Source organism: Hyalella azteca, unplaced genomic scaffold, assembly GCF_000764305.2.
Source record: "Hyalella azteca isolate HAZT.00-mixed unplaced genomic scaffold, Hazt_2.0.2 contig14097, whole genome shotgun sequence".
Lineage (NCBI taxonomy): Eukaryota > Metazoa > Arthropoda > Malacostraca > Amphipoda > Hyalellidae > Hyalella > Hyalella azteca.
The window spans coordinates 1,246-15,917 of NW_025943995.1; positions in this window are offsets into that span (position 1 = coordinate 1,246).

Here is a 14,672-nt window from a genome sequence, read left to right on the forward strand (position 1 = left end):
CTGTGTTAATTCTAAGCTAGTAAAGTTGATCAGCATTGATACACTCTGGAGTCACTGAACTAAAGATCGCTAGTACAAACTACTGCTAAATTCATATTTGATAGGAATAAACCAAGCGTTAAATTTAAAGTTCATCAACTAATATTTTTTGCTTACAAGATTTTATATATAATAAAAATGTTCAGCTGTATATCAAAATAATCATTAACTTACATGTTGATATCTGGAACGCATATAAAACAAATCAATGCAAGGTTTTGCAGCTGCAGTATATAAGATCCATCCTCTTAAGGGAAGATTGTGTTCACGTAAACGCAAAGGCAGCAATTGTAACAGGATATAGTACTAAGGTGCTAATTATCTCTAATATTTTTGAAGTAAAAGGATTACCACATTCACGGTTATAAGATCAAGTTTCACAGGATTTGACTGAACAAAAATCGGCAGTAAATGCCATAAATTCTTGTAGAAATTAACGCGTTGATTTTCCCGCGCAGGGACGACGCCAAAGTTTCGTTGAAGCGATGCTCGACTTTGCGCGTCATTCCGCGGCCGGAAGAGCAGCGTGCGGGAGGCTCCGTCTCGTCTGCTGTGTACCTGCAATACTTCCGTAAGGCCCGTTTACACTAGTGGCAACGACATGCGCTTTGAGTCGTTTGCTGCAGTGCCTCACCGCGCACAACCGTTCACACTACTTTTGTACTCGGTAGTTTGAGACGGCGCGCTTTCCGCTTTGAACACCAGTTGCCACCTAGACGTCAATGAGGATGGATGTAACCGAATTTGAGCTGTGGGCCATTGTTTTCGGGTGTGCTGCGGTCCGTCATTCTTCGCACTATGCCAGTTGTAAACGAGAATTTAGCATAGGCATCGTAATTAGAGAACTAGCACATTCAAATAGATACAGTTTATAAAAAACATAGTCTATTCTTAAATAAAAAGTTCCAATATTCGTACCGATATTATATCATCCTTTGAAATCGCTGAAGGGTCATGAATAAATTGTCAGGAGTTGCTTAAATCACATAACTAAACACGTCATGTAAAAATAACTTACATCATTTGCATTTCGATTTTTGTACTCCTTTGACCAAACACTCCATAAGCATTCGTGTTCTCTATAAAGATCAATTAGGCGCTCTACTAGAGAATGACTCCAAACGAGAGTGGTGTTAGTCAACATTTGGTGTGCCGGACCAGCGTACTGACAATCAACCTTACTAGACCACAGACAGCTATTTACTAACTAAGAATTTAAAAGCAACGAATAGTCCACAAAAATTCATATCTTTACAGAAAACGTTTCGGAGACCAGCTCCATCGTCAGTTCGTAGAATCTAGAATCAGAAATCACAAATTAATACATTGAAACCATAGAACGAATTGAATTTATTTAATTAATTAATTTAAATTTTTAATTTGAATTAAATTCTTAGTTAATTTGCGATTTAAGCATACAAGTGATATCAATTCTTTAATAGCTAGCTATCTACTAAGCGCCGCGCTTGTGTTGCATGAGGAATGGCCCAGCTGTCAATCGCTAGCTCGTCAATCGGTCAAGAAGCGCATGCAGAGGCTGCAAAGCGCCTCTGCATGCGCTTTGAGGCACTTGTTTCTCGTGTGTTGCCCCTAGTGTGAACGGGCCTTCAGACTCAAACTCAGAGTGAAGGTTTGCAAATTGCAGGTGCAAATTTTTCGGCTGTCAGTCTCGACGTTAAAAGATACCCTGAAAATCAGTTTTTGAATAATCGGGGGTTAATTGTGGGCCGCGCTGATGTACTGCAGCTGGTGGGTCATTAATGAATGAAAGAATGAATGAAAGAAGATTGTCATTATTGTAATTAATGCATGTTATTGTTGTGTGCACTGTCAAACACATTAGTAGTTTTGCGAATGCAGGATTCATCCAAGTGATCTTATGAATGTAACTCTTTTTAGTTGAAATCCAGAGACTTTGAGCTTCTTGCTGTCGGAAATATATTGACACAATTCCTGAGGAACCTTTCATGCTTACGATTTTATTTTAATTGGGGAGTGCCTCAAGTTAGTGGATGATTAATTAAACTTAAATAATGACACGAAACATAGAAAGCACCAATGTCCGTTTTCTCGCCAGATCTCATTGAACACAGTGGGAATTATTGCGATGATTGCGTTCATCAACCCCTACATGCTCCTCCCAACCGTCGTATTAGGTGTCGTCCTCAGCTTCTTGCGACTCCTTTACTTACGCTCCGCACGGGACATCAAGAGACTTGAAGCAATTAGTGAGAATTTAGCCTGGTTTTGATAAAAAATCTTTCTATAAAAATCCGATTTTTTCCTCTGATCTACTTATTCGTACTTCAATTTTAACACAATATTATACATACAACCCATTCCTCTTTGCTTATAATATAATCCTTTTCCGGTTCCAAATAAAATTAATTTTACTTTTAAAAATATAAACGAGAATAACTCATTCTGTTTCTGTTCTCAAGTTACATCGGTTGGTGATGGCCCTCATGATGATCCACCGAATTTTGATATTTTGGACTCTAAGTGAAGCCCTTTTATACGTTGCTAATGGACATCCATGGCGGCCGATATCAGCTCGCTCACATAAAACTTTATTCACATTCAGGTTCTTTTTATTCAACTGGGATTTTTTTGTTCTTCTTGTTAATGTTTCGTTTAATATTACTTTACGAATACAAAAATTTGCCGTCTTTTTTCAATGAAAATGCACTCATACTTATCAATAAATCCAACTGGTCACATACTATTTCCCATACCTACTTTATTAGCGCTTCTCTATAATATAGCAAGAATTTATTTCTAAACAAATTCTCGAACGAGGTTGGGGTTATGAATTCCAAATTCTAGACCTAAAGTAACAACCATTAATTTAGATCACAAAAGTGTTCAACAAGACAAAGGTTTAAAAGGGACAAACGTTTTTACTAAACATTCATTATTATTGTTACATCATGCCTGGAATGATAATTATTGAGGATACACTGTAGCTAAAAAATATCAATGAGAATTTTGCCGCAGCGCACAGTTTGCCAGTTTTTTTGTCAACTTACAAAGGAATTTTGCCTAGTCCTTCAGCCAGTTCTTTGCCAATCGACAAAAGGAATTTTTCCGCAGCGCGCAGCCCAGTGTTCACACACCTGGGCACATCACTGGATGGCTTGACCACATCACAATCAGGGCTTCCAGTACCCAGCTCTCCTTCGTCAGAGGCTTCGATGACATTCAGGTATGATTGCGGGATATCAGCGACTGCGAAGCTTTGCATGAACAAATCCTTACTCTATAAGCATGATAATAAGAAGATTTCAACATTTCAATAGTTAAGATTTGATATTGATCAACGCCGACTATAAAATATGGAATAATGTAGCACCTAACTTGCTAAAAAAAGCACACTAAATCGAGGTAGAAGTACAGTATGTTCGATCCTGAAACTAGCAACACGTACGTTGCTGTCACGAAGACCTCCCAAATTAGATCGAATTAATGGAGCGTTGCGTCGCCCCTCGAGCTCAAATTTGAGGCAAACGACTAGATCAGTTAACAAAATTTTCATCGAGCGATATGGACTGGGAAATCAACATTCAGCTATTGAACGTAAACCTATATGGGCTCTCATGTGGCCCCAACACAACGGGCTACATTTGTGTAGTTTACTATATCGGGATGAGTAAGCATTGCTTCAAGTTCAAAATTACAAATTTTATACTTTCATCGTTAATAATCAAACTTTGCCAATTCAGATTCGATGCATCTACTAATACATTTTTTAAAATTTAACCTCATGAATTGTCAAGGGGGGGTCTAGCCTACAAGTCGTAAATTTGGCTTTTTTAGGCTTTATACTCATCTTAAAGCTTACATTCTGCCCTATCCAACGGTACCATTACCATCTCTATACGTTGATTTATGCGTTCAGGACAGATCATGAAAGGGGGGAGGGTGGGGGAGTTCTTTTATAAATTAGATAGGAGTTAATTCGGTTCATAGCACTTTAAATACAGTGCCTGCTTGAGGAACAGCTCAGTAATCCGCCTGGCTTTGCACGAGGAGGTGTGCATGCAGTCGCTTCCACAATCCTTAAGTGGAATCGAGCTCCAGTAACGTTTAGTTTCGTATCCTTGCTACATTGAGGGCATATTGCGATGCGCGTGGGACTTTGTCGAGCTCTCCTCAACATTTACACTTATTGTCACGGTAAACCCACCTCCTCCTAGAGTTTTGAAGCTACAGCAATGAGACATATACCATTCGATTCGTATAGACCATACCTATCGAGCAACGAATCCCTTTTTTAGATTTGTGGATAGTTTAAATTCAAAATAGGGGGGAAGGGGGGAATTTGAAGAAAATGAGAAAAAATGAGAAGAAAACGGAAAAATGCGTGAAAAAAAACTAAGGCAAAAATAAAAAATGGAGGCTTCGTTAATCGATTGGTATGGTCTTTACAAATCGAATGGTACATGTCTCATTGCTGTAGCTTCAAAACTCTAGGAGGTGATAGATTTTTTAAGTACCCCTATTTTTGTCCATTTTCTATGAATTTCACGTTTTCTATCAATTTTTCCGAAAATATCATACGAACAAAATGTGTTTGTTTTTGGGTTTTACATAAATGTGTAAAGTTACAGAAAGATCCGTTAGTAAATGTGGAAGTTTTTCTGGAGGCTAGTGTAAATGTGGAAGTTTCCCTTAAAAAGAATCTAATAAGTTCCTCGCTGCAAGTAGCAATGATTGACAGTAATGACAAGAAAATATTTGGGATGTGCAGGATTTACACATGTCGTCGTGGTCAACGAGTGCAGCTACGACGCAATGCATGGTACGGACTGGCACTTGACGGCCACTCGTCCTTCTTCGTCGCTTGCGTCATCATCACATGTCTCGCTGATCAAAGTTAGTGTGTGGAGCAATTATGATTCATTTCTTTGCAGATTATATGTTATAAATTAAAAAATCTTCTAAAAATAGATAAATAAAAGTATGCAAATGAAATACTTGTCCTTTTTATAATTTTAACGAAGATGCGACTTCGTGAGCAAATTTGATGAAACGAAGAATGCATGCTCTCTGTACCCCTACGTTTCGTTCTTTGATTATACGAGTATACATATTCATTTGCTCAGTTATTTTAAGATGTTAAATATTTTTGGTGTTTTAGAGCGGGATGAAAAGTGTGACGATGATGATGATTAAGAAGGGAATGAGGTAGTGAGGTGAAATTTATTTATCTTAATGTGGCCAACTGCTTACGGAAAACTTGAATCGGCAACTCTGGTGAAGGTATTTTGGTAGCTGCAGCTGAATACGTTATGCAAACTATCACCCGATGCTGGTGTCCCTTATTGATCACGGGTATGGCACATACCCGACAAAAAAGGCTTATCAATAGTTCTTAGTAACACATACATGCGGTTGGTAACTGCAAAATCCAGGTTGGGAGTTCCAATACAGCACAGAGAAAGTTGAACCACATTCAACTATAACATGGGAACAAGAGCTTTATTTTTATTTTTCTATTTAACTTTACTGCGACAAACAGGCCACCGCAGTGGTGATGTTGGACTGGCCATCTAGCCATCTACTGCGCACTGATGCTCACCAACACCCTTCAGTGGGGCGTTCGGCAGTCAGCCGAGGTGGAGAACCAAATGATTTCTGTGGAGCGGGTACTGGCGCTTAGTGAACTGCAGCCATGCAGAGGCCCCACTGATCATAGACGAAGGTAGATTGTACAGTAGAGCAAAAGTCTTCAGAGAGAGGGTGATGGAGTTTGACGATGACGAATGACAAACAGCGGCGCTACTGTGATATACTAAATCCAGTCCAGTACTAGACACAGTCCAGCAGCTGAGTCCGGCCGAGCTAGAGCAGTGCTTGAGAGCTGAAACACAAGGCAAAAATTATCATGGGCGTTAATTTACCTGCTTCTTTCCTGAGTAAAAAGCCCAATCTTTAATTAATAATTAAATATATCTTTTTTGCAACCTTATAAGGACTCCTTGCTATCAAATTATCAAAAAAATCGTGCAGTGAGGAATTTTTATTATCTATTTGCGGTAAATAGAATTTTTATTAGCTCACTAATTATTGAAGACCACGAATGAGCCAATACACCGAGTTTCAATGTGCAAAGTCTGGTATATAAGTGAATAAAGTGTTTTATGCAAGTCGGAAATTGTGCATATAACAGTAATTAATAATAATTGAAGAATTGAACATGTTGGTTATTTATTTATTAATTCTTAGTAAGGGAACGCATATATGACCAAATTAATTGAAGAAACACTAATATTCTAGATAGGTTGACAATATTTTCTATTATTCTCTTGAAATATTGGAAGCTATGTTGCAAACTTCTCTAAAGCGCTCATCGAGAGACAATTTTTGTTTATTATATTGTGAAATTTCGGATAAAAATTTTGACTTTACTTTCAGACCAAAACATAAAGCCAGGGTGGCCAAGCACTTTGAATTCAGGAACGTAAGCCTTCGGTACGAGGAGCAGCAGCCGCTGGTGCTGAAGAACGTCTCATTCCATATAACCCAAGGAGAAAAAGTACGTTATCTCTACGTATCTTGTGAAGAAATTTCGATGGAGAATGTCAGCACGGGATTATATATCACGTGCTACTTTAAAATTTCATTTACAAATTTATTCATTGTCCCCGACAACATTATATAAGCTACTCCAATGACTACTTTCAATCCATATTATATAATGTGTTAATTTAATGAAATGATCAACCATCACGATTATTGTGGAGTGTGCTCATTCACGTTGTGACCACATAAATTTATTTTCACTGAAATTAAGTTCAACAATCCCAAATGTCCTCAAATCTATATTTTTCAGTTACCTGCAATAGCATTTGAGTTGAGCATCATCCATTGTTTCGTAATTTTGCTTTATAGCCAACAGTTCATAACCAATCGCAAGTGCCTCTTCAAAACAAATGAGTCTCGTATTTTAAATTTAATTGCCCTTTTCAAATCCTCCTCGTGACGCTCGGACGTCAGAATAACCTGCGATGTTTATTTCAGATCGGCATCGTGGGCCATACAGGGCAGGTAATTAGTCGTCGCTCATCTCTTGCTTGTTGCGCTTGACGGACCCCACCGGACAGATCAACATCGACGGCGTTGACATCGGCAAGCTCGGACTGCACACTCTCCGCAAGAACATTTCCATCATCCCTCAAGTGGGATATTTGGGAATTACCAGGATTTACCACTCCTTTTTTCCAACAATCCTCCAAATTTCTCATTTCTCTTTAAATTCCCTCCATTACGGCCATTACTTCGATATCTCAGTTAAAAAAATAACACGATTTGTAAAACTTAATAATGATGCATAAGAGATCATTGCTTATAAACGCATATTTTTTCACAGGATCCTGTACTATTCAATGGCTCTCTTCGTATGAACTTGGACCCGTTCAACAAGCATTCAGATGAGCAACTATGGAATGCACTTCACGTATATGGTGATCGCTTAGAGTTATTCGTTCTTTGTTCGACTCACTTTGGCATTTGAAATGCAACCCAGGGTTTTTTGCCGAACCATCGCTTCCGAAACGCATTCTCTTTAAAAATATCCTGTTATCATTACCAAATATCCTGTTATTATTATTTACTTATATAGATGAATGGTGTTATTTAGTCAAATTAGTTATTCAGTGACCAACAGATATATGTTAAGGCGCCACCCTAACTTCCAGTGTGTAGGGAATATTTCCCAAAACGCGATTGCTTACGAATGAACGAACGAATGTTTCTGTATTACTGATAGAGAATTTTCCAAAAAATTTCAATTTGTTATTATTAGAACTGCATCTTAAATTCCTTGTTATCCTACTGTTCGCTTAAGTGCTTATAGTGAATTTTTAAGATCATGACAGCAATTGGGTCTTAAAAAAATTTAAGCAGTGCTCACGATCATTTTATGTTTTTTAAGATCCTCAAGTTTAATTACTATATTTATGCATAACTTTTATTTGATGTACGAAGGTGCAAATGAAGGAGGTGGTGCAGGCGAGCCCCGATGGTCTGGATCAGACTGTGGAGGAGGGCGGCAGCAACCTGAGTGTGGGGCAGCGGCAGCCCGCGTGTCTGGCTCGCGCCATTCTCTCGCACAACCGCATCCTGCTCATGGATGAGGCAATCACCAACGTAGATCCCATGTAGGTTTAGTGGCTCCCAGCGATGGTATAGGAATAGTCGCCACAGTGTGCCGTCAGCGATGAAGCTTTGGCACAGCCTCTTAAGACGACGATTTTAGGCATTGGAAAATCTTGACAGCTATGTGAGGTTCGAATCTGCAACTCCTACCTCACAAGTCTCAAAATGAAATTGAAAAATATTTTGTCAACATTATCTCCATGTTTCGTTGTTGATAACTAAAAATTACGTCATCTAGCGGACGATTAGAGGAATAAATGCGGACGATTGTGCTTATTTCACGATTTTATCATGGAATTGAGGCAGTGAAATAGCCGATCAGTAGATTGAACCCTTATCGTAGTGCCGTTGAGGCGAGCTTAATTTGGCTGCAGGTGCAGAAGACATATCTTTCCTGGGATGTCTTCTACAAGGACACATGTATTTGTTCACTGAAATCATCTTATTCATGAGCTTTCTCATTCAATGTTTGCTTCGTTATCGCGGCAAACAACTTCCATATTTAGAGAGAAAGAGTTTACACTTTAATGCAGCATATAACTCCTCGTCATATCTATAAAATGTTTTGGATTACTCTTCTGAGAGGCCTAAATCTCAAGTTTAATATTATTTGATTAGCTTATTATAAATTTAACGCTTCACTGTGTATTTAATTCCGAAGTATGAATTGACTCGTCTTCAAGAGGAGTCACTACAAATTCAATCCAGCATCTGTTCTAATTATATATTAAATTGGAGAGATTTATTTGGATAAAATTTGATTTAGTATTTTGGTCAAATTCTTTTCTCTGGTTTGCTTACCAGCGTGAAAAATCATTCGTTGAAATGAAGCCCTGGTATCGAACACAGAAAGTTCTTATGAAAGGGAACCTTAACTAACAATTACTGTTTGTTAACAAAATAACTCAAAAGTTCGACAAAATTTGTTTCAGTATAACTTTCAATTGTAGTAATTGACACTCAAACAGGACGTGTTAACTGAACCTTACGTGCAGCATTCATAAATGTTCATATATGTCAAAGCTGCAGGTTATCGCAATATGAGGCATTGTATCGCTTTATTCAGCATGAATTTCATAAAGTATGGCTGACAAGTTCTAAAGTTGATCAAAAGTGATGAATGCCTCCTGATTAAATTAGAAAGTTTCAAAAGATTGGGTTTTGTTTATTGATGCCACGTACTGTCAAAGATTGTTTGAGAATGTTTAATGTTCAATGTTCTGATTGTTGAAATGTTCTGATTGTTGAATGTTCAATAATCGAGTAGTGAGCTGTTTATGTATGATCACTTCCGCATGATTCAAAATTCTTGTAAATAAAAACTTTGATATCACGCAGAGCCGACGAGCTGATTCAGCGTACAATCCGCGAGAAGTTCAAGCAGTGCACGGTGCTGACGGTGGCCCACAGGCTCCACACTGTCATGGACAGCACTAGAGTGATGGTGCTTAGTGACGGAAAAGTCAAGGTAAGCTATCAGACGTTTAGATCAGAGGGTGAACCTTTGACGCAACATTAACGCTTTAAAACGTTGTTTGGAACGTCTTCCTATATAGTAAACAGCCCCAAAGCGAATCCCTTCCTATATAGTAAACAACAGCCCCAAAGCGAATCCCAATTGATAGTTTAGGACAGGAGATAGTCATGGATTGATAGCAGATATCTCTCCTAGTTTCTTTTTCATATCGCGGTTATATTAGAAGCAGAAAGTCTCAAATATTTACGGAAGCTATTAACATAAGTAACCTTATTTCCGAATTGATAATACTCAAGATTACATGGGATGACTTTGGTTTACTACAAGTGTCACCGGACGTGTCTCTATGTTCACTATGACTATGTGTCTCTAGAGTTCATTACACTTCTCTTTCAACAGACTTTTCTTTTCTTTTGCTATTTGTATGCTTCTGAACATTGGAATATTTTGAGAAACTCCATGCTTTATCTCATTTACAGGAATTACAGCACCAACCCAGATAGCACTGACTAGGATAAAAACGGTATTGCTTACTTGGGATATCTTCAAATTCAATTTTCATTTGTACTTACCATCAGAATTTGTGACAATCAGTCGTTTTAAAATTAACATTTATATACAGTACGCACAACATACTTAACAAGCTCTAAAAAGACGTAGTAATCTATTAGTTTTCGTTTATCATTGTGAACGAGGAACATCGTTCACTAATTTATCCAATGTGCATTTTCTTGTACGTCTGGCGAAGCCGCGCCAGTGACATGCGAGTCAGACCTATAGCAGTTGGAACTGTCTAGTACTAGCTCAGGTCTGAGCGTCTGTGCGTCAGGTAGTCAGTCGTGTCCCGCCAGCCCTATAGTGAGGTTCATACCTGAACCTGCTCAGCTCTGTTAACTCTCTGCATTCTGTGCTTTAGCGCTAGAGTCGTGGCTGTGCCGTGACCATTTAGTCTTGCCTGCTATCGTTCGCCTATGTGAATTAATGTAACCTGAACTACGTGCATTAATGCTGTGCAATAGGGAATAGAATTGAACGTTTCTCATAAGTTATTTTAGTCGGAATTTATGCTTTTCCTTTACCACGTTTTACTGATTTTAAAGAAAGTGATTCAATAAACTATTTTAAAGTGTGCTTTGTCGTGATTATATACCACAGCCTTTGAACCGGCTTTAACTGACGATGACTGGGAGAGTTGAACGGCATTGTAGGTTAGATGAATGAGCACAGTTGCCTGAAATTTATTTATATTGTCCTGGCCAATGAGCGGTGAGCATTCGATCCTGTTAGTGAATTACAGGCCTAACGTTCAGATTGGCTTGTAGTAGCTCTGGCCGGTGACATCATGATTTATCTAAACCGCAAAAGTTTGTAAAGAAATCAACATACGATTCTCTGATTCTCATTTTAATTTGCCAAATGGCTGTTATTACTTTATTTCTGGCTTTATTCAAGCTAACAAATTTTCCATCTTAAAACTGAATTTTTTGTGAATAAATAATTGCAGATGATATCTATACCATTAAATTTAATAATCAGAATGATATTGCTCAACTGTACCTAAGCTTTCATCTCGTCATGTCCGGAAGTAACATTTCATAAAAGAACGTTACCACTCAAGGAGCTGGACGCCCCGCACTCGCTGCTGCAGGACCGCGCCTCGCTCTTCTCGCGCCTCGTGCGTCAGGCCGACGACGCCACAGCAGAGCGCTTGCACAACATCGCAAGAGAGGTGTACAACAAACGCAATATTTTCACTACGCATTTCAGATTTGCCCATAATTTGTATGAAATTATGTCTATTAAAAATTGTATTTCTGAAAATTATAACTAACCGAGTGAGTGGTTTTCCTCCGTTGACAGTAAACTCGTTAAATTATACGAATTAGTATCATTAGCAATTGAAATTAAATTTTAATCACTTAGGCAATGCATAATTGCAAAGCTTACGTGGATTTATGCCTAATAATCTCCGTGGAGCCGAAAACGTCAGACCTATCGAATAATCGTCTTGAAAAAGCAGAAAGGATATTCCACTGGGCACATTCTAACTAAAATATGAAAAAATTCTTTTCTCGTAGAAATAATAATAGTAAATAATGATAATATTTTCGCTATTTCAAGGTCAAGCTTTTATGGTAAAGCACCCAAGGTTAAGCGTTCAAGCATTCAAGGGCGATTTTCGCGCCGCACAATTGTTGATGTAATGAAATAAGGCGTGAACACATGAGGGCTGATGCATTTATTGCGGAATCGAAACTATAATTTACCTTTTGTGCGCAATAACTAGCAAACACGAGAAACACCAACATCTTAGCTATGATTACTGATTACACGAGTGCCTCAAGTTTCGACGAACGGTAAAGGTTAAAGTATATAACTATAAGGTTAGAGCTATTGTATATAGCTATAATGTATAGATAGAAGTTTATAGATATAGTATTTACCGTATAGCTTTAGTACATAGCTATAACTGCATGAGCTTCCAATTCAGCAGTCACGCGGCTCGCTGACAATAAGATGTTCGCTGAAGGTTCAATATTCATACAACGGCGTGTACGGTGCACATAATACACAGCTTGCAGCATAGGGCGCAAACGAGGGAAAAGGATAAACAGTCCTGTTTATTATCCCTATACAACATTCACGACACGAAGATTTTCATTGCATATTAGTTTTTTCATATTAGTGTCAATCTCACATGAGTTGCCAGTCCTCACAATGGCAAAAAAAAACAATATAATGCTAATCATGCTAAAAAAAATAAAACGCTGGAATAGAATAATATCATTCTTGGAAAGTTTCGAAGATGTTAACATTGATTTCATTTTGAAATCAAGGTTTCAATTATTTGTTTAATTTTCTCATAAAAATGCAAGTTCAGCGGTGACTCATGTCACTCGTGTGTATTTGACTGTACTTGTACCTATGTAAAGATAAGAGAGAGTTTGTTAACATATTGCAACTGAAGTTCGTTCGCTGACAAAATTTAGGGCCTGGTGCGACTTTGACATTGGGAACGCCTAGCACTCGTGCAAGAGGTTATCGACAATCAACTAATTGTAAAGCAAACAATAACAGTTTTGCGTAAACTCTGCTATGATGAACGTTGTCACACCGATATTTACCAAAGCATAGGAAATGGGCTAAAAATTTAAACGACCTCGCTATTAGCTCTCGCTTGAATTAAGTGATAACGGGTTTTCTTTGTATGTAAGAGATTTGAGCAGATTGGAGATATAAGAACTTCTATGCCATCTTCAACTTATTTAACGATTCTAAGGGTACGCACACAGTGAAAGCAGGTTTGCCCGCGCGGGCAACCTGCTCCAACCTGCCACAAGAATGAACATAGGATAATAATGTAAGTGTTCACAGTGAAAACCTGTACGAATAGGCTTCTGTATTCTATGGTTTCAGGCGCCAGCCTGAGCAGGTAACCAGCACGCTGGCAACCTGCTTTCACTGTGTGCGTACCCTAACGCTTGCAAGCTTTTATCAAATATAACTTTCTCTGAAAATTTAAATTATGGGAGATGATTAGCGGAATTTACCTGAAAATGAAAAGGAGAAATTCGGGATTAAAAAGCAAATCTTATAAATAAAGATTAAATGTTATGAAGCTTCCAAGCCTCTGTTATCGTAGCCTGCGTGGTGACCTCATTGAAGTATACCCACGGTTCATACAAGGTCCCAGAAGGATTACTAGAATTTGAAACAAGAACCAACACCAGGGGTCACGGCTATAGACTAAAAAACTGCGTTGTAACACATCCATGCGACAACATTTCTTCTCGCTTCGAGTCACGACATGTTGAACAGCCTCCCTGACAGCATCGTTGACGCTCCGAGTATGAACGCCTTCACGAACAGACTTGACGAAGCTATGCAAGAGCATATGTTTAGTCATGAAATGCATAGCGCCTTACGGGCCTTGCAATAAGTCCAGCAGCTATCTCAATCAATCGTCAGCTGTAGATAGATCGGGTTCCAAAGGCCGGATCCCTCGTGAATCAAGTCACGAAAAGTATAAGAATCGTCAACAGGCCGTGGTCCGATTTCTTCGGTGCCGACACTTCTATTCCATTCTAAATCCATATCATGCCACGATGATGTCCGTTTCCACGTCGGCAATTGTCGGCATTTTTTGAAGCTTTTTATTGATTGTGAATGTCCTGCCACGACTTTATCAATGAGGTTCTGAAAACTTGACGCCTTGTTCCGTAAATATTAATCAACTGTCTGGAATGAAACGGCAATTAAGGTGTCTCCAAACCACTAATTTGTTATACTTTAGGCATCCTTAATTAATTCTGTTCTGGCACGACTCCTCAGAATCTCTGAAAGGCCAAAACAGCGTATAGTATAGCACATTCAGCGTTTATAAGGCCGTAGGCCTGCCGCCGATTCTTAACATAGCAGAATATTCACAGATTTTCGAGGCCTCGAACGCGCAAGTCACTGCTCCAACTCTACTGTAATTAACCGCCCTGCCTCCACGCCGATTCTTGCCAGAAACTGGCGCACGGAGCCAGGGGATCGAACCCGCATCTCTCTGCTCCAATCCTGGTATTTTGAACCACTAGGCTGATTGTAAATATTGTATAATTTTAAAAAAATAGCGAGACATTTTTGAAGGCCTTAATAGCCGGGGTTCTCGAAGTACTGCAGCAATTCAGCGACGTAACAGTCAGCTTTCGATTATTTGAAAAAGATGGAAATCTTTTCAAATAATCTTTTGATTATTTGAATATATTTGATTATTTGAATATTTGAAAATAATCTTTTCTTTTTTTTTTTAAAGGCCTCCCACACTCACCATTCCAACAAAAAAAAAGAATTGATTTTATTAATTAAAAACAGGGAATGGTTTCATGTCAATGATCAGGGCCCCGACCTTAACGCCTCTGATGGTGGCCTACACCGACTCCGAGGGTCACTGAGCTGTGACGCGAGCGAGGAGCGGGCCCACGTCGAACTTTTCTCTGACTGCTGTTAG